The sequence below is a fragment of the Lemur catta genome, chromosome 17, assembly GCF_020740605.2.
Source record: "Lemur catta isolate mLemCat1 chromosome 17, mLemCat1.pri, whole genome shotgun sequence".
NCBI lineage: Eukaryota > Metazoa > Chordata > Mammalia > Primates > Lemuridae > Lemur > Lemur catta.
Window position 1 is genome coordinate 1,146,656 of NC_059144.1, and position 25,450 is coordinate 1,172,105.

Sequence of the window (25,450 nt, forward strand, 5' to 3'; positions counted from 1 at the left end):
TGATGCCACGGCACTCACTCTAGCCCCGGCTACAGAGTGAGACTCTGTCTCAAAAAAAGAAAAAAAAAAGAGATACCCAGATAGTAATGTCATTCAATAGACGTAAGGAAAATGACACATTTTAGATTTGTTTAAAAGCTGCATTTCAGTTAGATTTTAGAGATTGAATTTTCCCTAATAACAGGAAGTATATTGAGACGTCCTTTGGCGTCCTTCAAACTGATTTTAGTTTGGCTGTGGTTGTGGTTCATAACACTTTTGAAGTTTTCCTCTACCATCTCAAATTTTCCACCCTTAGTCTCAAGGGAATGATTGGCCTCCAAACACTTAACCACATCTGGATGTCTATTATGTATAGCAATCCAAGAGAGATAAGTTTTATGAATCACATAAACCTGTAGCACTACAAAGATCAACTTCCCTTTTTAAATTAAAAGATTTGTCATTTTCTTACATAAAAGTACATCTTTAATTGCTATGGTAATTACAGTTTTTTTATCTCAAGTTTTGTAAAATTTGCCTATTGGTGGGCAATTGCACAGCACTTTTTAGTTAAATGAGGCATGTACGTGAATTTTTAAAATAGCATTCACTTTTGTCTATCTTGCCATCACTTGAATGATTGATAACTAAGATGGAAAATCTATCAAGACATTGTGCTGTCTTTTTTCCTTCTATAATCTGTGCCAGGAACTGTATTGTCCTTCAACTGGCGACAACAATTCTGAATTTCTAGTAAGGGAAATATGAGGAAAATGTGTGATTTAAGGGGAAAGTAAGAATAAAATGAAAGAGAGTTTTAAAGCATCATTTAATATTTGACAGTCTCACTTGTGACTATATATTAAACCACCCAAGCCTCCCACCAGCCAGGACCTAACTGGAAGCATCAACACTCCAGACCCTTTTCCTAAGTCTCTGGGTGTCTCTCCCAGGGCAGCTCCCTTCCTGGGATCTGGGTCTGTCCCTTTCCCTTCTGACCTTTCATATCTAACCTGGGAAAAGATAATAACATTAGTAGGCCCTTAGTTCAAGTCACATTACGATGTACATTTTACATAGTATTTACTAATGGTAATGTAAGATTCTGTTGATAAAGCCTTCTCCCTTTATCTGGTATTGAGTTGTTACTTTTACAATACCTGGCTGGTAATACTGTTACCACATTATTCATTTGTTCATGCCTTTCTATGGTGGTGTTCTCACAAAAGTGTTCTGGAAAACAGTCTCTCAAAATACTGGGAAAACTGTTAGTCAGACATTTGTGAAGGCATCAGATATCATATTATCATTATCACCACAATATGTTTATTAGCTTGAATACACTCTTTCAGGCCCCATTTTGGGCATTTAGAGGGAGAATACCTTTTATACAAAGGATTTAAACAAGAATCCTCTATATGAGAACGTTTACAATACATTAATAGAAATGTTTTCACACATTTTTAGAAATAACTAAAAATTGCAACTATAAGTAGCCAGATGTTTCAAAAACCTGGTACTAATTTCTGAAAAGAAATAAAAATTACAATTAAAGATCTATATATTTTTGACCTCTTCTAATTTTAGAACATCATGAATCAAAGAAACTAAGTTTGAAAACTGGCTCTAACCTATATTTATCCTTATTTTAATCAAATTTTGGGAGATCATAGTGTTCATATGAAAAAATGTTAGTCATAAGACAGGCAGAACATTATTTTTACCTAATCTTAGCCAGTAGAATATTCACATGACATATGACAGTGCCAGTATCTTCATGTGTGTATTCATGATTCTGTGCTAAAATGTTAGTAGCATAGAACATACTTTAATATTTTAATTTTATTAGAAGTGGAAAATAAAAATTTTATTTTAAGGAAAAATCAATTGAAGTGAAAAAAACCTCATCATACTTTTATAAAGGGAAGAGTTTTTCTAAGAATTTCAAAGTAACACATTCATGTGAAAATGTGATTTGAATTGTCCAGCCTTTGTACTGATAAGAGAAAATGTCATCCTTTTTGAAGTGATGTATATTCAGTAGACCAATATTAATTGTATTTTTTATTAGATGAATGTAGGCAGCCTCACACATATACATTCTGTTATCTAAATGTAAAATAAATAGGAATTTTATTTTATTATGTGATTATTTCTCTATTTAAGCAATCCTCAAGTTAAGTCTAGTCTCTCTAGCATTCTCATGAAAATGTCTCTGATTTACCTGAGGATTATAAATAATATTTGACTCATTTCAGATGCAGCAGGAGTTGGAAGAAACAACTGTAGGAGAAGAAGTAGGTATGCTGTCAAATTTTATGAATTAAATTGAGAGTAATGAATTGATTTCTGAAATCAACTGTAAGTAAGAAGTGGCATCCCTCTCCATTATGTGGTTAATAGATACTACATTAAATATTTCCTCTTACACGAATCTAGTGAAAGATGTGAAAACACTAACATTCATACTGAACAAGTATGCTTCATGATTTCATTATCATATTCCATAGCTTCAGAGAAATGTCATGAAATTTATGTTTTGTTTTGTTATTTTCTGGATCTGCACTTTATTCACTCTACCATCCCTATGAACCTGTTCATGTGTCAGGCAGCACACTGGAACTATTCTCAGAAAACCAAGGCATCATCAGCTTTCTACGTTTATGATAATGATTTAAGGCCAAAACCCCCAAACTCATCTAGTGACACTAAGCCAAGCAATTATAGTTCATAAGCAGTCACTTCACCCGTGACCTTTTAAATCCATCATCTACTTTTTCACTGGCATACTTTTGCCCTCAGAAAAGGTTCCATATTTCTTAGCATGGGAAAAATCACCCACATCAATATGGTTCTTGTCAATTTCTTCAACTTCATGTCTTGCCACATACCCTACACTGCCCCTCTGTTCTAGCATCTCAGAAACTAGACTACTTAGAATTCCACAATGTCCCTCCTCACTGCCACCGGTTTTCCTTTACTTCTTCCCTCTATCTGGCACACTTTTTCGTTGTCCCTCAGCTATCAAGTTATGTATCACCCCTACCAAAAAGTCTACTCTACTGATAGAAAACTTGGACAGATGGCCCTTGTGTGTGTTAAAAGAGTGCCCGTTTTCTACTTGTTATGGTCTCTCTGACTCTGCAGGGTGTTCCCTGCTTCTCTTTGCATATTACAGTATACGATTGTTGAGGTCAGTCATGTGGACTGTGTCATCTTCACCTTGTCATTCCAGTGCTTGTCATAGTTCCTTTGCACATGGTTGTTGAATGAGTGAAGGGAGCTGACAAAACCAGATGCTGAACCACAATGATAATTAATTTAATGTGCAACTATGGGCAGTAATATCTAATATTATTATAATAGTAACATGATAATATAATATTAATATAACAATACGAATTTTGTATTACCTGTTTACATACATATTTATCATTCTTATTAACACTGATAAAGTTCTTGCTTCTTTCTTACTAGCTTACACTTACTTCCTACAAAATCTTTTAGGTAAAGAATGTAATTCTTTATTTTTATTTCCAGGTGCTGCTGAATACTGTCCTCTAGAAGAGTTTCTCCTCTAGGATACATGAATGAGTCAAATCTAAATGAATATATTCTTTGTAAGGCATCTCGACAATATATGCCAATTTTTTAAAAAAATATATGATGTGAAAGACTTTTAAGTGGATCTTGCCAATGAAAGCCAATTTTATATCCTCAAACTGTCAAAGTGTCAGCTCTTTAAGCAAACCCGCAAGTTTTCATGAATACTTCAGTGAAGTTACTTGATTTCTCATTCGTCTTTTACCATTTTCATCACTATACATAATGATAAATTTACATTTAGACAGACATCATTTTGTATCAGGTACTGTGGTCATTGTCAATGTTTGGTGGTGTTACCATTGTTATAGTGCCATCAAACTTACGTAATTTTAATTTTAAGCACAGATTTATATGGCTCTTTCTTCCTGGAGACAAAAAGTTTGCCTAACTCTTTTGATTTTTTCTGTTCATTCAGATTTAGATCATGTGTGTTTTGACAAGTGTATCACGGAAGTGATCCTGTGGGTCTTCTCTTTGCATCCTAACATGGGATCTACATCTGATTTGTCTTATTCCTGATGATGTTAGCATTGACCGCTAATGGTGGTATCTGCTGGGTTTGAGATTTGACTTGCTGAATGAGCCAAGCATGATACCTGAAATAAATCTAACTCAGTCAGGTGTGTAATTCATTTTAGACTAACCTTACTTGCTTCAATTTCCTCATATTTTGGTGCAGATTTTATTTCTAAATTCGTGACATCCTTTGGTCTGTTCTCTTTTTTTTCTTTTGCTGTCTTTGTCTGGTTTTGATGTGAAGGTGATACTGGCTTTATAAAACTATTTGGTAATTGTCTTCTTCAATTTTTTAGGAGAGTTTGTGTAACACTGGTGTTGATTCCTTGAATGTTGGTTAAAATTCTCCAGTGAAACCCTCTAGGCCTAGAGGCTTTGGGGAGAGGGAGCTGTTTTATTCCAAATTCCATTTGTTTCTTAAAAAGTTACAGAGCTATTCAGGTTATCTATTTAATATTGGCTCAGTTTGGATAATTTGTGTTCTTGAGAATTGCTCCATTTGTTATACATAGTTAAGTTGATGAGCATGACATTTTTTGTAGCATTCATTAGTTATCATTTTAATGGCTGCAACATCTGTCTTGACATTTGCTGCTCATGTCTGATATTAGTGATCTATATCTTCTCTCCTTTTCTCTTTCTCGGTCTTGCCAGATTTTTGTTGATTTTATTCATTTTTTTAAAGAACTAGCTACTTCTTTTCTTGATTTCTTATTATTTTCCTGGTTTTTCATGTAATTATTTCTCTTCTTATATTCTCTATTTCCTCATTCTTATTTTCAGTTTCTCTTGCTTTTTTTTAGTTTCTGAAACTAGGACTATTGATTTGAACTTTTCCTTTTTTAATAATGTAAGTACTTAGTGCAATAAATGTCATCCTCAGCACTGTTTAAATGGCATTCACATAATTTCATTTGTTATATTTTTATTTTCATTCAGTTTCATGTATTCTATATTCCTTTCAGCTTTCTTTTTAGACCCATGGCTTACTTTGATGGGTACTATTTAATTCTCAAGTGTTTGGAGAATTCCTGTTATCTTTCTCATTGATTTCCAGGTGTCTTCAATTATTTTAAGTGAACCTGCTTGTATGATTTCAATGGTTTTAAATTTCTTGAAGTTTATTTTATGACTTAGAATATGGATGATTTTTGTGAATTCATCATGGATTATTGAAAAAAAATGTTTCATCTGCTATTATTGGGTGGACTGTTCTATGACTACCCACTAGTGGGGGCTGATAGTGTTATTCACTTGTTCTACTCCTGTGCTGCCTGTGCTGATCTTCTGTCTGTAGATTACTAGAGTGGAGTGGTGAAGTCCTCAGGTAAAATTGTGCATTTATCTGTTTCTCTTTTTAGTTCTATCAGTTTGTACTTCATGTGTACAGAGGCCATATTGTGTACACATTTAAACAGCTCTTATGTCTTGCTTGTTTGTTGGCCTTTCCATTATTGTGTGATGTACCTCTTTATCTCTAGTAATTGTTTTTTCTCTGAAGTCTACTTTATCTAATATTAACATAGCCAGTATTAGTTTTTAAAGAGAACTGAGTTTGTAGTTTATCATTTCCATCCTTTTACTTTCACTCTAACTATGCTGTTAAATTTCAAGTGAGTTCATTACAGACAGCATAAATTTTGTTGAATCATGTTTTCTCCCCTCCACATTGGTATTGTCTTTTAATTAACACATGCCCACTGTTTGCATTCAAGGTAATTGTTATATGTTAAGGGTCAGGTGTGTGCTACTTTTTTATTTGTTTTTGGTTTGTTAATTATCTTGCTCTTTCTGCTGCATCTCTTTCCTTACCCTCCTGTGGGATACTTCAGTAGTTTTAGGATTAGATAATGATTTTTTTACAGTGTTTTTGATAATATATCTTTTATAATTTTCTTAGTGGTGACTTTATCTAATTATTATACATGTACAACTTATCAGAGTCCACTGGTGTGGATGTTTTACCATTTGAAGTGAAATGTAGAAACCTTATGTCCACTTAGCTCCCTTCAGCACTTTACTTTTTAAAATGGAATGGTACTAAGTGATGGCCCTGTTGCGCTGGATGCCACATCAAATATGATTCAGAAATGTATGGGAAGAAGCATAATTGATCCTCCCCTGTTTTCCCATTCTGATGTTCTCCTTTTGAGGTTCCAAGCATTCTTCTGATACCAGCTCCTTTCTGTTTAGAGAACTCACTCTATACATTGGTAAGGGGAGGTTTGCTAAGAACAGCTTGTCTTAGTTTCCTCCGTCTGAGGATGCCTTTATTTGCCCTTCATTTCTGAGTGTGAATTTTGCTGGATGCAGATTTAGTGGCTGACAGTTCTTTTCTTTCAGCAATTTAAAAATGTTAGGCCTCTACCTCCCATCCTCCATGGTTTCAAATGAGAAATCTGTCATTTGAATCCATATCTCTCTGTAAGTCTACATCGTTTCTCTTGGGTATGATTTCAAGAGTTTTTATCTGTCTTCATTTTTCAGTTTTCAGAAGGTTTTATAGGGCATGTCTTGATCTGGACTTCTTTGGGTTTATCTTATGTAGAATTCACTTAGATACTTGAATCTGTATACAGGTTTCTGTCTGCCAAATTTGTGATATTTTCAGATATTACTTGATTGAATATTTTTTCAGTCCTACTGTCTCTTTCGACTCTCTTTTTTTCCCTGGGTCTCTGATGATTCAGATGCTGTCTGATGGGTCCCTGAGGCTGTCTTGTTTGTTCTGTTTCATATCTATTTTTTTCTTTGTTGTTCAAAATAGGGAAATTCTATTGATTTGCTCTCAAGTTCATTTATTCTATCTTCTCTTCTCCTTTTTACTATTGAGTTTATCCCCCAAATTTTAACTTAGTTATCATATTTTTAAAATCTACAATTTCCATTTGGTTCCTTGTTTTATTTTGTATGTCAGAGTATTATGGGGTTACAAATGCTTTGGTTACATAATTGCCTTTGCACTGTCTGAAAACAGTGCCCATTCACTAGGGAGCATGCACCATAGCCGTTATTTGTGGGTTTACCTAAACCCTCCTCCTGCTTCCTACCTGCTCAACACCCTATCAGTGTTTCTTCCCATATGTGCACATTAGTGCTGATGATTTGGTACCAATTTAATGGTGAGTGCATGTGGTGTTTTTCCATTCTTACGATATGTCACTTAAAAAAGTGGACCTTCGCTCCATCCAATATAATAGAACAGGTAGTTAATTTAATTTTTTATATGGCTGAGTATTACTCCACGGTACACATCTACCACATTTTTTAAATCTGCTCATGTATTGATGGGCACTTGTATTGTTTTCATATTTTTGCAATTGTGAACCGTGCCGCTATAAACATTCGAGTGCAGATGTCTTTTTCATAGAATATCTTTTCCTTTGGGTAGATGCCCAATAGTGGGATTGCTGGATCAAATGATAGTTCTACTTTTAGTTCTTTGAGGTATCACTGTGGTACTTTCCATAGAGGGTAGTATCAGTTTCCAGTCCCACCAGCAGTGTATGAGTGTTCCTATCTCTCGGTATCCACACCAACATTTGTTGCTTTGGGACTTTTTGATAAAACCCACTCTCACTGGAGTTAAGTGATATCTCATAGTGGTTTTTATTTGCATGTCCCTGATGATAAGAGATGTTGACCATTTTTTTAAGATGTGTGTTGGCCATTAGTCTGTCTTCTTTTGAAAAGTTTCTGTTCGTGTCATTGACCACTTTGTATGGATTTGTTTGATGAGTTCAATATAGATTCTGGTTATCAGCCTGGATGCGTAGCATGTGAATATTTTCTCCCATTCTGTAGATTGTCTGTTTGCTCTCATGGGAGTCTCCTTGGCTGTGCAGAAGCTTGTTAATTTGATAAGGTCCCGTTTATTTGTTTTCACTGATGCCACGATTGCTTTTGGGGTCTTCTTTATTAATTCTTTGCCTAGGCTGATGTCTGTAAGAGTTTTTCCAACATTTTCTTCTAGAACTCTTATGGTTTCATGCCTTAGGTGTAAGTCTGTAATCCATTGTGAATTGATTTTTCTTAGAGGCAAAAAGGGCAGTTCCTGTTTCAGTCTTCTACATGTGACTATCCAAATTTCCTAGTACCACATATTGAATAGGTATTCTTTTCTCCACTGTGTGTATTTTTCTTGTTTATCAAAGAGCAGATGGCTTTATCTGGATGGTTTTATATCTGAGTTTTTAGTCCTGTTCCACTGGTCGATGTGTCTGTTCTTGTGCCAGTACCGTGCTGTTTTGGATACTCTAGCCTTGTAGCATAGCTTGAAGACTGCTAACTTGGTGCCTTCCATTTTTTTCTTTTTGCTTAAGGTTGCTTTTTCTATACAGGGGTCTTCTCTTGTTTGATATGAAGTGTTGATTTATTTTTTTGAGATATGCAAAAAAAATGATGATGGTATTGTAAGAGAGATTGCATTGAATCTGTAGATCAGTTTGGGTAGTATGAGCATGAGCATGATATGGCTTTCCAACTCTTTATGTCCTCTGCTATTTCCTTGCTCGGTGTTTTGTAGTTCTCCCTGTAGAGGTCTCTCACCAGCTTAGTTAAATATATTCCTAGGTATTTCATTTTCTTTGTTTCCATTGTGAAAAGTATTGAGTCTTTGATTTGGGTCTCTGTTTGACTGTTTGCGTATATGAATGCTACCAATTTATGTACATCGATTTTGTAACCTGAGACTTTGCTGAACTTATCAATTGCAATAATCTCTTGGCTGAATCTTTGGGGTCTAGATAAAATATCATATTGTCAGCAAAACACAGTAGTTTGACATCTTCTGCCCCCATTTGTATTGCCTTGCTTTCTTTGTCTTATCTAATTGCCCTGGCTAGGAATTCAAGCACTATGTCAAACAGAAGTGGTGATAGAAGTCAATATTGTTTGGTTCCAGTTCTAAGCAGGAAATCTTTCAAATTTTCCTCATTCTGTATGATGTTGGCTGTGAGTTAGTCCTATACGGCTTTTATCATTTTGAGGTAAGTACCGTTTATGCCTATTTTGTTAAGCGTTCTTATCATAAAAGTGTTCCAAATTTTGTCAAATGCTTTTTGTGCATCTATTGCGAGGATTATATGGTCTTAGCTTACACTTCTGTTTATGTGCTAAATTACATTTATAGATTTGTGTATGTTGAAACATCCCTGCATTTTTGGGAAGAAGCCCTCTTAATCATGATAGATTATTTTTTTGATGAGCAGCTGAATTAGATTTGCTAGGATTTTCTGGAGAATTTTTGCATGTATATTCATAATGGATACTGGTCTGTAGTTTTCTTTTTTTAGTGAGTTCTTTCCTGGCTTTGGGATCAGAGTGATGTTGGCTTTATAAACCATGTTAGGGAGGAATCCTTCCTTCTCAATGTTGTGGACTAATTTCTGCTGTACAGGCACCAGTTCTTCTTCATAGGTCTGATAAAATTAAGGTGTGAGGCCGTCTGGTCTGAGACTTTTATTTTTAGGAAAGTTTTTATTGTTGCTTCAATTTCAGTACTTGATATTGGTCTGTTCAGGAATTCTATTTCTTCCTGATTGAGCCTAGGGAAGCGTTGTCATTCTAAGAATTTGTCCATTTCCTCCACATTTACAAGTTCACCTGCATAGACATTTTCATAGTATTCATACATGATATTTTTGTCTTTCCATGGTACGAGTTATAATTTCTCCTTTTTCATTCCTGACTGAGCTTATTAGCATCCTCTCTTTTGTGCTTCTGGTTAATCTAGTGAGGATCATGCCAATTTTCTTTTCTTTTCAAAGAATGGACTTTTTGTTTCATAACTTTTTGTATAGCTCTTTTATTATTGATTTCATTTAATTTTGCTGTGATCTTGATTATTTCTTTCCTTCTGCTGGGTTTGGAATTGGTTTGCTCATCCTTTTCCAGTTCTTTGAGATGATTCATTAGATTGTTGATTTGTGATCTTTCTATTTTTTAGATAAAAGCATTTATGGCTATAATTTTCCTCTCAGGATTGCGGTAGCTGTGTCCCACAGATTTTTGATAACTTGTGTCCCCGTTATCATTTAGGTCAAAGAATCTTTTGATTTCCATCTTAATTTCCTCCTTGACCTGAGTATCATTCAGAGGTATGTTGTTTTGTTTCCATGAATTTGTGTAGAGATGATTGTTTCTATTGGAGCTGATTTCTAATTTTATTCCATTGTGGTCTGAGTGGATACATGGTATAATTTCCAGTTTTAAAAAAAAATTGTTGAGACGTGTTTTATTGCTTAGGATATAGTGAAACTTAGGCAGTGTCCTAGTAGCTGATGACAAGAATGTATATTCAGAGGTTTTTGGGTAAAATGTTCTGTAGATGTCTGTTAGGATCATGTGTTATAGGGTTCACTTTAAGTCCATTGTTTCTTTATTTTTTATTTGGAGGATTTGTTCTGTTCTGTGAAAGGGGTTTTGGAGACCCCAGTTATGGTGCTGCCGTTTATCATTTTACTTAGATGAAGTAGTTTTTGCTTCAGGAATATGAGTGTAGCTCTGTTGACCATGTGTAAACATTTAGAATTGTTATGTCTTCTTGTTGAATTGTTCCCTTTACCATTATATTATGACCATCTTTGTCTTTCATTACTTTTGTTGATTTGAAGACTAAGTTATTTGATATGAGAACTGCTACACCAGCTTTCTTTTGGTTTCCTTTTGCAGGGAATATTGTTTTCCATGTCTTCATTTTGAGTCTGAATGAGTCTTTGTGAGTTAGATGTATTTCCTGAGGATAGATGTTACTTGGCATGTGTATATTTATTCATTCACCCAACTTATGTCTCTTCAGTGGGCAGTTCAAGTCTTTCATATTTATTGAAATATTTGATAAGTGGGACAGATCTGTTCATCTTGTTAAGTAGATCTCTGTTACTTTGTTTTATCTCTGTGCCATTGTGGTATCTGGCCTTTAACCTTTAGCCTTTGGGTGATTTTACACTGGTGAGTTCTATTGTGCTGATCCATGACTAATGCAGTTCTGAGTACTTCCTGCATGGCAGGTCTTGTCTTGAACAACTCCCTCAGAGATTGATTATCTGAGAACAATTTTATTTCTCTGTCCTATATGAAACTTGGTTCTCCAGGACACCAAATTCTAGTTGGGCCTTATTTCCTTTGAGAAGAGTGAGAATGGAGCCCCAGTTGTAAGGTGTCACTTGAGAAGTCTGCAGTTAGTGTGATGTGTTTTCCTTGGTAAGCTACCTGCTGCTTTCCCCTTACAGCTCATAAGAGCACCTCTGTCATTTAATTTCTCCAGTCTGATGACTATGTGTTGTTGTGTTTTCCTCTTCATTGTGACTCTGCCAGGGGTCCTAGGAGGTTCTTGTACCTGGATATCTAGAATTCTAGCAAGGTCGAGGAAATTTTCCTCAGTTATTCACTCAATTAAATTATCTAACCCTTGTGTATTTTTTTCTGCCCCCTCAGGAATGCCTATGAGTCCTATGTTAGGCCTCTTATCATAGTTCGATATTTTTGTACGTTTTGCTTATTTCCCTTATTTCTCTGTTCTCTCTCTGTGACTCACTGCTTTAATTGAAATGTGTTATCATCAAGCTCTGAGATTCTTTCTTCTGCCTGACCTAACCTGTTCTTAAGGCTTCTTACTGTGTCTTGTAATTCCTTGAATGAATTTTTTATCTCCAGAAGTTCTGTTTGATTTTTCTTTAATACTTGAACTGTTTTAGTGAATTTTTCATTCATTTCCTGCACTTTGACGTTTTTTGTGTGTTGGATTTCCATATTTTATTGAATTGCATTGAGCTTTCTTACAATCCGAGTTCAAAATTATTCACCTGTCATTTCAGTGTTATGATTTTGGTTGGTATCCATTGCTAGAGTGCTGGTGAAGCGTTTTTTGGGTGTTCTTTAACTTTTATTTTCCATACTTCTGGAGTTCTTTTGCTGATTCTTTCTCATATGGAGCAGTTTTTACCTCTTTGGAGGTAAAAACTTTGGATTTTCTTTTGTTTTGATAATGACATACCCAGTTTAATATCTGAGCCATGAGGTCATGCTTCTGTGTGAGAACTGACCACACCCTGTATGATGTGTCAGTAAATGTAGTAAAAGGGCATGTAAACTGACCTCCCTATCCGTAGGTGTTGCTTGCTGGGAAGAACAAGCTTCAGTGTTGTTTTTGGTTCCTGTGACCTCGTCTAGTTACTCAGAAGAACTCTAGTGTCCCAGGTGGTGGGTGGGGCTCTGGGACTGGCAGGTGTGTCCTTATTTTACACTTCAGCAGGGTCAGGTAGGGGAGTGGGGCTGGATGTGGCTTGGTTTCGTGAGCCTGCACTAAAATTCCAAAGAAGTTTTTAGCAGGGGTCAAATTTCTGCTACCTGCCTTTGTGCAAAGCTACCAGGGATGGGCTGAAGTGGGGCCTACTCCGCCAGAAAGTCTGGGTGGAGGCAGGGCTGTCTGAGACTCTGAATCAGGTAGTCTGGAACAAACTTCACTTCTTTCCACCCTCCCCTATTCTGTGGTTTCTTCCAAGCCTCTGCTGGCAGGCAGGACCTCAAGCCAGCCTTGTTGTACTATGACTGTGGTGGGGGCTGAGAGTTTTCCCTGTCCAGGATCCCAGCCAGAGCTGGAAAAGGGGCTCTCCTGGGGGAGGAGGGGTGCCCCCACATGTACACCATAGTTATGAACCCAGACTGCACTCTCCCCCCATCTGCCCCTGCAGGCATCCACACCTCATGAAAATTATTCACAAATATCCCCTCTTGCCCCTGGGTTTTGCGATTGAGACCTAAGTTACTGGATCTGACATGTGGGCCCATCCTCTGGGCCCTGGAGATCAATCCCTGACCATACCAGGGAGAACCATACTGTTCCCAAGTCCCTCCTGGGTTTCCCAAGCTGGATCAATGTCCCTCCACTTCGGGGTGTGTCCCACTCTGCTGAAGTCACCAGCAACAGTACCAGGGATGGCCAGCAGGCAGTGCACTCACAGTCCAAGCACCTCTTTTTCTGCTACAGGACCTCCAAAGAAAAGGTCTGAGCTCCATCCCTCTGGGAGCCTCTGTGTGGTGGCTCAATTTTCTCTCGGTAGCCATGCGAGGGGGAGGGGAAGGGAAGAAAAAGAGTCTAGGTGGAGGAAAGTCCACTCTCTGGTCTTCTTCAAACCTCTCTGGGAGGCAGTCCACCCAGAATGACAAGTCTGTGGAGTCACTCTTGTCATCCAGGACCCACTGCACTCATGTGGCTCCTGCAAGAGTTGGGCAAGAGTTGAGAAATGTCTGTGTTGGGATGAGGAAGATGGAACCTGAATGTTTGGGGCACCCTGGTGAAAACAAAGGCAGCAGGTGTGTCAAAAAGCAATGTGGAATCTCCCATCTTGCTTGGGTCTGTGCGGTGTGAGAGGCCCTAAGCGGGTGCTGGGAGTCTGGTGCCCTTTTTCAAAGCAGCTCTCCACTCACTGGGAGCAGCGTTGTCTGGGCTTGCGTCAACAGAATGTCTCTCCAGCACCTCAAGAGCCCAGGAAGAGCCCGAGATACAATGGAGGGGTATGGTACTGGATCCAGTTACCCTTCCTCCTGGACTCCTAGCCTCTCAGGGCTTAATCCCCACCGATGCCTTTCTCCTTCCAGTCTTGCTCTGCCCCGCCTTCCCCTGGAGTCTCCTGTGAGTTCAGGAACCCTTCCTTAAGCCCCCTTTGTGATCTACGTTTGTCTGTTTTTCTCTTTCATCTAAAACCTCTCCTTCTACAGAGATGCTCTCGTTGGTGGTTCCTTCGGTCCACCATCTTACCCCACATACACATTTGGTTCTTTCTCTAACTTCTTTTCCTTTCCTGAAATTTTTAAGGTTTTCATTTGTCTCCAGACAATTCCTAATTGCTTATTGGCATGACCTCACTCAGTCTCATTGTAGCTGGGGCAGCGTAGAGGTTCAGTTGCCTGCTGGGCCCTGCTGACAACAGAAGTACGGGAAATCGAAGTGCTGATTAGCCTGGACTCTCCTACCTTGTCAGTGTGTTGATTCTGGGTTGCAGCGGTGGCTCAGCTTCCTACTTGTCTCCAGTGACTCCAGGGTAGGGAAGGTGACACTCACCTTGCCTCTCAGTGTGTGGGACTCTTTGTTATTGAGTTGAGGTGGAGGCTCAGCTTCCTGCTGAACTCCAGTGCCATCAGGGCTGCACAGATGACACTAGCTCTGCCTCAGACTGTCTTGGTAAGTCTTTTGCATGCTGGGTGGGTGTGGGGGCTCAGCTTGCCTCTGGACCCCATTGATACTACATTGCCAAGGGAACCTTAACATTATTTCCTTTTGTCAGGCAGGGGATGGAGAACAGCTTCCTACTTTGTCTGTTGCTACCACTCCAAAGTGAAAATCATAATGCCTACTTTTGCCAGATGGGAAATAGAAGATGAGCTCCTTCGTTGGTGCCAGTAATACCAGCAGGCAAGAACATCAAAGCATGGCTGCTTCTGTTCAGTGGATATGAAGTAGATAATCTGCTCCCCGATGGACTCCACTGGAACCATCCTGATATTTCACTGCAGCTGCGTGGGTATTTCCAGCAAGGTTTTCTGTTGTTAGGCCATTCTTTTCCAATCCTTTGGTTGGGAGAGCAGGCTTCTTGTTTTGTTTTGTCTGTGCCTATTAGTGGTCCTTACTGGAGGCTTCCGCAGCACTCTCTCCAGAGCATATGGGAAGAAATTGAAGACCCAAGGAACTCATCATTGTGTTATTCCCCAGTAAGTGCACCTTCTTTTCACCTTTCAGATTCTTCCTATGCTTGCTTGTTGTTTTATATCCAGGGTCCAGGGTTTTAGTTGGAACAGGGCGGACATGGTAATGCTGAGGCTTCTCCAACTTGGCTAGAACCAGATTTTAATTGTCTTAAAGTCAGAAAATGTGTGTGTGTGTGTGTGTGTGTGTGTGTGTGTGTATTGGATTTCCTTTTAAATTCTTCAATTTTCTGGTGATTTAGTTGGAGAGAATTAACATCCCACCTGGGGAAATAAAACTGTCAATTCCACAAGAAAAAGAATAGTCATTCTGTGTGACAACTTCATTTGATTATCCTAAGAAATAATGAACTGGAGGCACAGATATAATGAGTGTTAATAGGGTCTCATTTGTGATTATCAACATAGTAAAACTTTTCCACAGCCTATTAAAGTCCTACTATTCTTCTATAAGTGAATGGGAATTTGTGGATAGAATTATGTTATATAATATAATGGCTTTGAAACTGAATCATGGTCAAAGGTTAACCCAACAAGTTTGGGGAAAAGATGTCAGGAACTAACTCCGTCACTGTAGAGACGAGCACAATTTTCCAGGTACATTGATGCCTCTGAGAGAACCTGATGTCCCACGGCCTCAGTTCACTCAGTTCCGTGAGTGCCACCGACCAGACATGAATGGCCTAGTTCTAAAACTCATCAGACCCTGCGCTAAAGATGTATGAAGACTAGTGTACTAGTTTTCTGTTGTTGCATAACAAACTACCACAAATTTAGGGGCTTAAAACAACACTCATTTATTAACAAAGAGCTCCCAGTTTGGGTGGATTCTCTGCTCAGGGTATCAGAAGGCTGAAATCAAAGTGTTATCCAGGTGGGTTTTTTGTCTGCAGGCTCTATGGAGAAGTCTGCATACAAGCTCATTCAGGTTGCTAGAATTCAGTTCCTCACAGTTTTAGGGATGGGGTCTATTTCTTTTCTGAGTGTTAGCCAAGGTCCAATCTTGGCATCTTATAACTATCTGCACTCCATCTCATGGGTTTTCTTCTGTTTTCAAGCAAGCAGTGATGTGCCAGGTCCGCTTGTGCTTTAAATGTTTTTGGCTTTCTCTTCTGTACCAGCCAGAGCAAAGTTTGTGTTTAGAATTCCTCCTCCCACAGCCAACCTTCATGAATCTTTTATCGACAGAGTCTACGTTCAGGCCCTCCTGGAAATTCTCAGAGGGACCTTAGTGGTGAGACGTTCTAGTCAGTCACCACATGGTGTTCCCATCTTGATCCTTTTCTTCTTCCTGGGTCCAGCAGTGTCCTCCTGCTTGTGAAAACTCACGAGTCCCATAATCCTCCTAAGGTCACCACCACTTTCACCTGGTAAGGCTGAAAATTCCACCAGTGCCAAAGCAGGAGATTCTTTGCGGTGCTCCATGATGAGGGGTGGGATGGGGAGAGACGGTCATCTTCTCATCTTTTGTTTATGTGCTTTAAAAGTAGTGTTAACATTTCAAAGCTTTTAGTGGTGCAGTGTTTTCCTTTGCTTTTTTACATATGATTCTTTATCCCTTCCTCCATGGGTCTCAGGCATCAACTAACAGCCCTGGGCTAGGTGATGAATCTAATGATCAACCACCAGCATCTCATCCAGACAAGACTTCTGCTAGGGTATCTAAGCTTTGGTCTCACTTTGACTCATGACCAGTAACTTCATGAAGGCACTCAGTGTTGCCCCCAAATTCTAACATAGTCTCTAGTCTGGTGATGCTCCCATGCTATGTTTTTTTTAACATTTCACAGCTTTTCTTCCTGCAAACCTCCAGTGCTCACTCTTTGGTCGAGATCCTTCTTCCTATCGAGAGTGAGAATACAGAAACAATCAGAAGGCACCTTCCGTATTTTCTCCACACCTGTCCACCTGCATGCTGTGTGTGTCCATGCCCTTGCCTTCTCTCCTGATGCCCATGCTCGCTGCCCATGCTCCTTTCGCACCAAACCCTCCTCCTTGCACTAGAATCTACCTACCACCTTCTACACATGGATATACCTCTAGGCATTGACCAATGCTCCCTCATGCGCTGAGAATTTCTCCTCACTTATTATATTGTAATTTTTGCTTCTCAAAAATAAATACATAATACCTCTCTTTTTTTTTTACCATATATTCTCCTCAAGCCACTCTATTTCTCTTTTCCAATTTATATCGATATTTACAGTTTTCAATTCTTCTCCTCCAGTTCTATATAGAACTCATACAAGCCATCTTCCCCTTCTACCAACTTTGCCATGGTCAGTCATCACTGGCCTCTTCCTAGATCCAAAGTTTAATTCTTAGTCTTCATCTTAATTTAATATTTGAGTAATCATTGGCATTGTTCACCCCCACTCTCGTCTAGTTCTAAAGCTGTCTTCATTTGGCTTCTAGAACACCACATTCTCTCATTTACCCTCCTACTTCAGGAACGATTCCTTTGCAGACTCCTTTGATAGTTTGTTTTCATTCTGCTTTGTTTTTCTTTTCTAAACTTATTTCAGAGGGAAGTTTATATAGTCTGATGACTTTAAATAACATCACTGTGCTGATGACTCATGAGTTTATATATCCAGCCTGGACCCACACTCCTGATCTACAGTCTGGGATGTCCAGTTGCCTGTGAGGTCACTTAGCCTTTGTACCTGGGAGTCATTTGGACTCAACATTCTCCCATTCTTCTGCTTTGCATCTGCTCCCTCTCCAATCTTTCAGTATTCCAGTTAATGGCAACCACATCATACCAGTACCTTAAGAAGGTGTTCTTGCTGTCATCCCTACTGTCTCTCTTTCACTTAAACCCATATGTCATATATCCACCAGTGCTGGGGCCCTAAATTTTACTTTGGTATCTGTGAGGCCTCACTGCCTCCCCACCACTGCTCTCACCCAAATAGCATCATCTTTTGCTGTAGTTTTTACTGTCATTTTCTACCTCAGATGGCCTCTGCTGCCTTAGTCCTTGCCCATCTACATTTTATTCTCAGAAACCAGAAGAGGGTCTTGGCTTCAAGACAGTGCAAGCCATCCCTCAGTTCAAACACCTAAGATGGTTTCAGGTGACACAGCAAAGCCCAGATTCTTCCCCAGGGCTAACAGATCCCTCTCGCCACTCCCAGCACACCTCTCTGACCTCATCCCTGTCTTTTCTGCCTTGTTGGTTTTGCTGTTATGCTTTTCCCTGAACATGCCAGCATCTTGCCTCAGTTCCTCTCTGTCTGCTGTTCACTCTGTCCTCAGGCTTTTGTAGACATGGCCCAGCCTTGGCTTCCTGTTTGCTGGACAGACAATATGACAATGGTGTCAGAACTTCTCTGACCTCCCTATGAAAACAAAGAACCCTACTGCTCTCCTCCATACTTTGCAGAGTTTATTCTCCTCCATGCTTTATTTAAAAATATATTTTGAAATAATTTTAGACTTAAGGAAGAATCCCAGAGACTGCACAGAATTTCCACATGTCCTTTTCTTAACTTCCCCTAAGGTTTACATATTAGTTAACTATAATACATTTAAGAAAACTAAAAAAAAAATAAATAACATTGCTATGATACTATTAACTATACTGTATAATTCATTAGAATTTTACCATTTTTCCATTCCTATTTTTGTCTGTTCCAGGATCCAGTACTAGGTACTGTGTTGTATTTAGTCATTATGATTCTGTAGTCTTCCCAAATGTTGACAGTTTATCACTTTTTCCTTGCTTTTCATGACCTTGCCACCTTTTATGAATACAGATTATATATTTATAGAATTCCCGTAGGTTATGCTTCTCTGTATAGTTTGGGGGTATGGATTTGTGGGGAGAATAACACAAAGGTGAAGCAACCTTTTCCTCACATCATACGGGGGCAAGATATCACTGCTGACATTAACCATGATCACCTGGTTAAGGTGGAGTCTGCCAGGTTTCTCCAATGTGAACTTACTATCTTTCCCTTTCCACACTGTGTATGTTATAATTGCATCAGACTAACCACAGCAGGTAGTAAATATGTGGTTAAATATACATTGAGGTTTTACAAATCTCTTGTTTTTAGGTTTCACCCAATAATATTGATCTGACTTTGGATCTTGCCTGCAGCGATTACTGCTGTGATGTTCTAATAGTGATTTTCTATTTCCCCATGTTTTCTACATAAATTATTGGAAACTCTTCCATAGGAAAGATGATTCCTCTTTCCCACTTATTTATTCATCATATTATTTTTATTAGTATGGACTCATGTATATTTATATTTCATTCTGGATTATAACCCCCCAATATAACACTATTTCTTGTTGTTGCTCAGATAGTGCCAGCTTTGGCAATTGGTAGCTCGTTCAGGTAAGCTCTATGCCTCTTTGACATGCCCTCTCCTTTTGTTCTTGGACACTTTCTTAATTTGTTTTTGGCACCACAGGATGCTCCAGGATCATCTGGTATTTTCATTGCCCTGGTCCTAGAATCAATCATTTCTCCAAAGACCTGATTCCTTATAGTTGAAAATGTTATTTAGAAACCAAGAAATTAAAAAAAGCTAATAAAATGAAAGATAAACAAATAGAAACCAAGATTTATTTTCATTGCCTCTTAGCAGTCAGAAATAGAAAATCTGTGTGTGTATGAACCCATGTTTATACATATATCTCTATATAATCTGTATATTCATCTCTTTATATACTGATATCTCCAACCTTCATCCAGCACCACAGGATTTTTGTGCTTTCAATGTGGTGAAGTTGAACACTATAAGTGAGAGATTGAAGAAAGCACAAGAAAGGTATTGTAGAAAAATTCAAACAAGTCAATCTATTTTTACAGGTTAGTTAAGTGTGAAATGCACTTACTTTATTTCACTGCACATTATATTTTTGATGTGTACATTGTGTGTGTTTCCTCTGTTTCCATTACAGCAATTGGATTTGTAGATTTCTAGAAGGAAGGTTGCCTCTGTTGCTCCGTTTAGCTTTTTTAGTTTCTGTCATCATTATAACTAAATGGATCTTTGAGAAGGCTGATACTCCTTAGAGAATCGTTTGATTATTTGGGCCAGTTAGCATAAAAGAAGACTATTAGGAAAAGAAAAAAATTGTGATTTAGAAATTATACCATATTCTTGAATTGTATTTCTGTTAAATTGTTCAATTTTTAAAATTTTAAATTACTCCTATTTTTCTTTGGATTATCAGATCACATAAGTACTAATTGAGGAATGACTCAATTCTTTATAAGCCAGATTAAATTATCAATTTAGTCGATAATTGATGTTAAATGCTTTAAATCTCAGCTTCTTTTGTCACATATTTAAAATTGCTGTCTGAGGTTGAGTGTAGTAGCTCATGCCTCCCAGGGCGGTCGAGGTGGGAGGATCACTTGAGACCAGGAGTTTGATACCAGCCTGGGCATCATAATGAGACCCCATCTCTACAAAAAGTAATAAAATGTGTCAGGCATGGTGGTGCACACCTGCAGTCCCAGCTACTCAGGAGGTAGAGGCAGGAGGATTGATTGAGTTCAGGAATTTGAGGCTGCAGTGAACTATGATTGGGCCACTGCGCTCCAACCTGGGTGACAGAAGGAGACATTGTCTCGAAAATTTAAGATAAAACAAAATAAAATAAAATAAAATGGCTGTCTGATTCAAAAGTGAAGGAAACAAATATGCAAGAATTGTTCAGGTTGTCACTGCTAAAAATGACAATTTTTAATTTGCTTCAGGCACAAGCAGCATCTGAAGAATACAGAGAACTTCACTGAGAAGTCAGATGGAACTCAGAATGAAAGATCTTGAATCTGAAGTCTCCAACAGGAAAACTTCTTGAGAAGACTTTCATTATACTGAATTGGAAAAATACAAGCATATCTATCAATTAGAATTGGAAGCTAGAAAATACTTGTCAAACAAAATTAAACAGTAAGTCAAAGTATAGAATAGAAAATAAATTTAGTTCATTAATTTGCCTTGAAAACATGCTTTTTAGTGAGACAGGTTTATGACATTAGTGGGACGTGAAAGTTAGTACATAATATAATTTTAATGGTAGTCCAGAACAGTTTACATCTCTGTCTTTTTTGGGTTTTTTATGACTTTCTTTCCCCTTAATATTCTCATGTCATTAACCTGACCTAATAGCCTTTCAGCTAAGTATTTTTGAAGTCTTATAATTTAGACAATGATACTGTTATAAAATTGCTTGTTACCAGTCCCCTAAATAGAAATATTAATGAGTTTAACTACTTTTTGAAAGATTACAAAGTAAACCAAAAGAGTCAATTACTGCAACTACTCTTGGTGGATTCTGGCACTCAGTAAATTAACTTCTTTATATTGCCTTACTAAATACAGTAATTTCCACCTTTTCTTAGTAATAAGCATTTTACTGTATGTATTTAAGGAATACAGTGTTATGTTTTGATCTACTTACACACAGTGAAATGACCATTATAGTCAAGCAAATAACATATTCATAATACGTTAGTAATGTTTCACTTACTAACCTTTAAATACGAGTATTTCTAATGGCACCCTCAAGAATCTTATAAATATATCCATTCCAGAAGGCAGCAAGTGTTACCTGTTAAGCCACACATTATTGTTAGACATTTCTCTCTGCTCCTTACTTTATTTGAATTACTTATTTTTAGACATTTCCCTAGGAATACATATACTTCCTTAGAACAATCGTAAAACTATAACTGCACAGAGTAGGCATGCTGTGATACATTTTCAGAGTTAAAATACTATTTAGTGGGAAATTCCATTTACTCTTAAGGTCACTTTTTAAAAATATAATCATTGAGGAATCATTTAGATAAAAATGAACTCTTAAACATTTGTCTTTTGCAGTCTTCGCAGAACTACTGAGAGACTAGCAGCATTCAGTAGCAATCTTTTTGTGGAGACACAGGAGACCAGAACTTTCTTTACCACTCATGGACAGTCCTATAGTCACCTCTTGGTGGAAAACTTAATAATGGTTTAGGTCTTCACAGAGAATTTACTTGAAAAGAATACTCAACAGTCTCTTTTTCCTGCCCATGGACTTCACATACCAGCGTGAAGAAAAACTTGAGTAAGGTTAGTTACATTATCTTCTTTCCTTTGGGTTTCTGATTTCTGATATAATACTTGTTTTTATTTGGTGAAATACTGAGTTGTTTAAAGGGCCTATGCATGCTAAGTAAAGGTTATAATTTTCTGTGTTAATAAAGAGAAGAAAGAGAAATTTTTCCATTTTCTTAAAGTCCCGGCAGCTCTCATTTTCAAGAGATACCCATGTAGTAATATTAATGCTATTCAATATATGTAATGAAAATGACACTTTTTAAATTTCTTTAAAAGCTGCATTTAAGTCAAATTTTAGAGATTGAATCTTATTGCCTAATAACAGAAAGTATATTGAGAGGCGCTTTGGCTTCCTTCTAACTGATTTTAGTTTGGCTGTGGTTGTGGTTCATAATAACTTTTAAGGTTTTCCTCTACCATATCAAATTTTCCACCCTTAATCATAAGGGAATGATTGGCATCCAAACACTTAACCACATCTGGATGTTTATTATGTATAGCAATCCAAGATAAATAAGTTTTATGAATTAAATAAACCTGTACAACTACAAAGATTAACTTCTCTTTTTAAATTAAAAGATTTGTCTTTTTCTTACACAGAAGTAGTAATACATCTTTAATTCCTATGGTAATTACAGCAGTTTTATCTCAATTCTGTAAAATTTGCCTGTTGATGGGCAATTGCACAGCACTTTTTTAAATAGTTAAATCAAGCAAACATTTGAATTTTTAAAATGGCATTCACTTTTGTCTCTCTGTCTTGGCATCACTTGAATGATTGTGACTATGATTGCAAAGACCATCAAGAGTCTTTAAACAGCAATGATGACCAAACAGAATCAATTATATTCTTCCTACCCAGAACTCCACGGCATGCCAAACATGGTGCCCAGGTCCCCTGAAGATGTAAGAAGAACATCCCAATCCAAAAATTGATTTCGCCAAAGAATCTACTTCTGGAAAATCTCAAAATGAATCCAACAATGAAAAGCTATATTAATTGTAGAGCTGTTTAGGAAAAAAAAATAGTTCAAGTTTATACTTGACTACTTTCAAGTACTTGACTATTTATACTTGACTATAGTTCAAGTATATTATATTTATACTTGACCCAGTTGAAGATATTTGTCCAATGTTTCACCAGTTTTGACTAGGGGGAGAATTTTAAAGGCTCGGCACGGTAGTGCATACTGAAGCGTCAGCTACTTGGAAGGCTTAGGCAGGAGGATAGAGGGACAATATCTTTTATATAAAGGATTTAAATAAGAACCCTCTAGATGAGAACATTTACAATATAGTTTGAAATGTTTCCACACATTTCATAAACAAGTAGATAATTGCATCTATAAATAGTCAGATGTTTCAAAAACTTGGTACTAATTTCTGAAAATAAATCAAAGTAACAATTAAAGAACCATATATTTTTTGCCTTATTCTAATTCTAGAAGATCATGAATCAAAGAAACTAGGTTTGAAAACTGGCTGTAATGCATATTTATCCTTTTTTCAAGCAAATTTTATGAATTCTTTGTGTTCATATGAAAAAATGTTAGTCATAATACAGACAGCAAAATATTTTTACTTAATCTCTGCCACAATATTCACATGACGTTATGATAGTGCCACTTTCTTCATGTGTGTATTTAAGATTTTGAGCTAAAAAGTTAGCAGCATAAAGCATATTTTAAAATTTTAATTTTCTAGAAGTGGACTATAGCAACTTAATTTTAAGGAAAAATCCATCAAAGTGAGAAGAACTCATCATACTTTTATAAAGGGCAGGATTTTTCTAAGAATTACAAAGTAACACATTCATGTGAATATGTTACTTGAATTCTCCACAGTTTGTACTAATAAGAGAAAATGTCACCCTTTTGAAATGATGTATATTCAATAGACCAATATTAATTGTGCTTTTTATTAGATTAATGGAAGTAGCATCACACATATATATTCTCTATTATCTACATGTAAATAAATAGGAATTTTATTTTATTTATTTGATTATTTTTCTCTTTAAGCATTTCTCAAGTGAAGTTTATTCGTTATAAGAGTCTCATGAAAATATATCTGGTTTACCTAAATATTATAAATAGTATTTGACTTATTTGAGATGTGGCCAGAATATTATGAAGAAACAACTATAGAACTGGAAGAAGGTATCCTGTCAAATTTTATGAATTAAATTGAGATTAACAAAATGATTTCTGAGATCAACTGTAAAAAACAAGTGGCTTCCCTCTTCATTGTTTTGTTAATGGATACTACATAAAATATTTCCTCATCCACACATATAATTAAAGATGTGAAAACACTAGCATTCATACTGAAGAGTATACTTGTGCCTCGTGATTGCATCATCATGTTTCATAGCTTTTTACAAATCTCATGAAGTGTATGTAACTTATTTTTTCTGGCTCTACACTTTATTTACTCCTGCCATCCCCATGAATCTGTCAGTGTGTCAGCCAGCACACTGGAACTATTCTCAGAAAACCAAGGCATCATCAACTTTCTACCTTTAGGTTAGCAACTTCAGGCCAAAAGACCCCAGATTCACTAGCAACATTTAGCCAAGCACTTGCAGTTCACATGCAGTCACCTGACGGGTGACATTGTAAATCAGTCATTCACCATATCATTGGTGTACTTTTGCCCTCAGAAAAAGTTCCATATTTCTTAGCATGGGAGAAGGCACCCATATTAATGTGGTTCTTGTTAGTTTATTCAGCCTTATCTCTTACCACGTACCTACTCTGCCCCTTTGCCGTAGCATCTCACTAAACTCCACTACTTAGAATTCTACAGCATTCCTCCTCACGTCCAGCACTTTGCATTTGCTGCTGCCCTCTATCTGGCACACATTTTTCTTGTCTCTCAGCTATCAACTTCCATATCACTGCATCACAAAGTTTATAGTGTTGGAGAGAAGACTTAGACATATGGCCCTTTTGTGTGTTCCAATAGTGCCTTGTTTTATACTTGTTATGGTCTCTATGACTCTGCATGGAAATTGCTTACAGTATACTGTATGATTGCTGAGGTCAATGATGTCACTGTATTATCCTTACCTTGTATACCAGTGATTGTCATAGTACCTTAGCACATGGTTGTTGAATAAGTGAATGAAGACTCAGAAAACCAGAAGCTCTGATACCTAACCACAATGATAATTAATTCAATGTGCAACTACAGGCAAATTATATTTAATAATAATTTTATATTACATTTGTACATACATATTTTTTATTCTTATTAACACACTGATAAACTTTTTGACTGTGTTTTATTCACCTTCACTTAGTTCCAATGAAATCTGTTAGGTAAAGAATACTCTGTCTTTCCTTTCCAGGTGCTGCTGGATACTCTCTTGTGGAAGAGCTTCTTCTCTAGAATTCACTGATGAGTCAAATCTAAATGAAGACATCATGGCAATATGTGCCAGTTTTTTTTTAAAAATGTACAATGAAAGATTTTTAAGTAGATCTTGCAAATGAAAGCCAGCTTTACATCCTCGGACTGCCAGAATGGCAGCTGTTTATAATTTTAATTTTAAGCACTGATTTATA

At 37.2% G+C, this 25,450-nt stretch overlaps 1 long non-coding RNA gene across 2 annotated transcripts; it reads left to right on the top strand.

The window, feature by feature from the left end:
* Positions 1–4,187: 4,187 nt before the first annotated feature.
* LOC123622493 lies at positions 4,188–25,433 on the top strand. Of its 2 annotated transcripts, XR_006729515.1 has the most exons (8): positions 4,188–4,208; positions 4,349–4,375; positions 14,391–14,623; positions 14,724–14,814; positions 19,520–19,636; positions 20,534–20,729; positions 21,663–21,893; positions 25,234–25,433. It is a non-coding gene; the product is annotated as an uncharacterized LOC123622493 (long non-coding RNA). The 2 variants fall into 2 exon arrangements; XR_006729514.1 differs by lacking the exons at positions 4,188–4,208; positions 4,349–4,375 and having other exon boundaries at positions 14,174–14,623.
* The last annotated feature ends 17 nt before the right edge of the window (positions 25,434–25,450 follow it).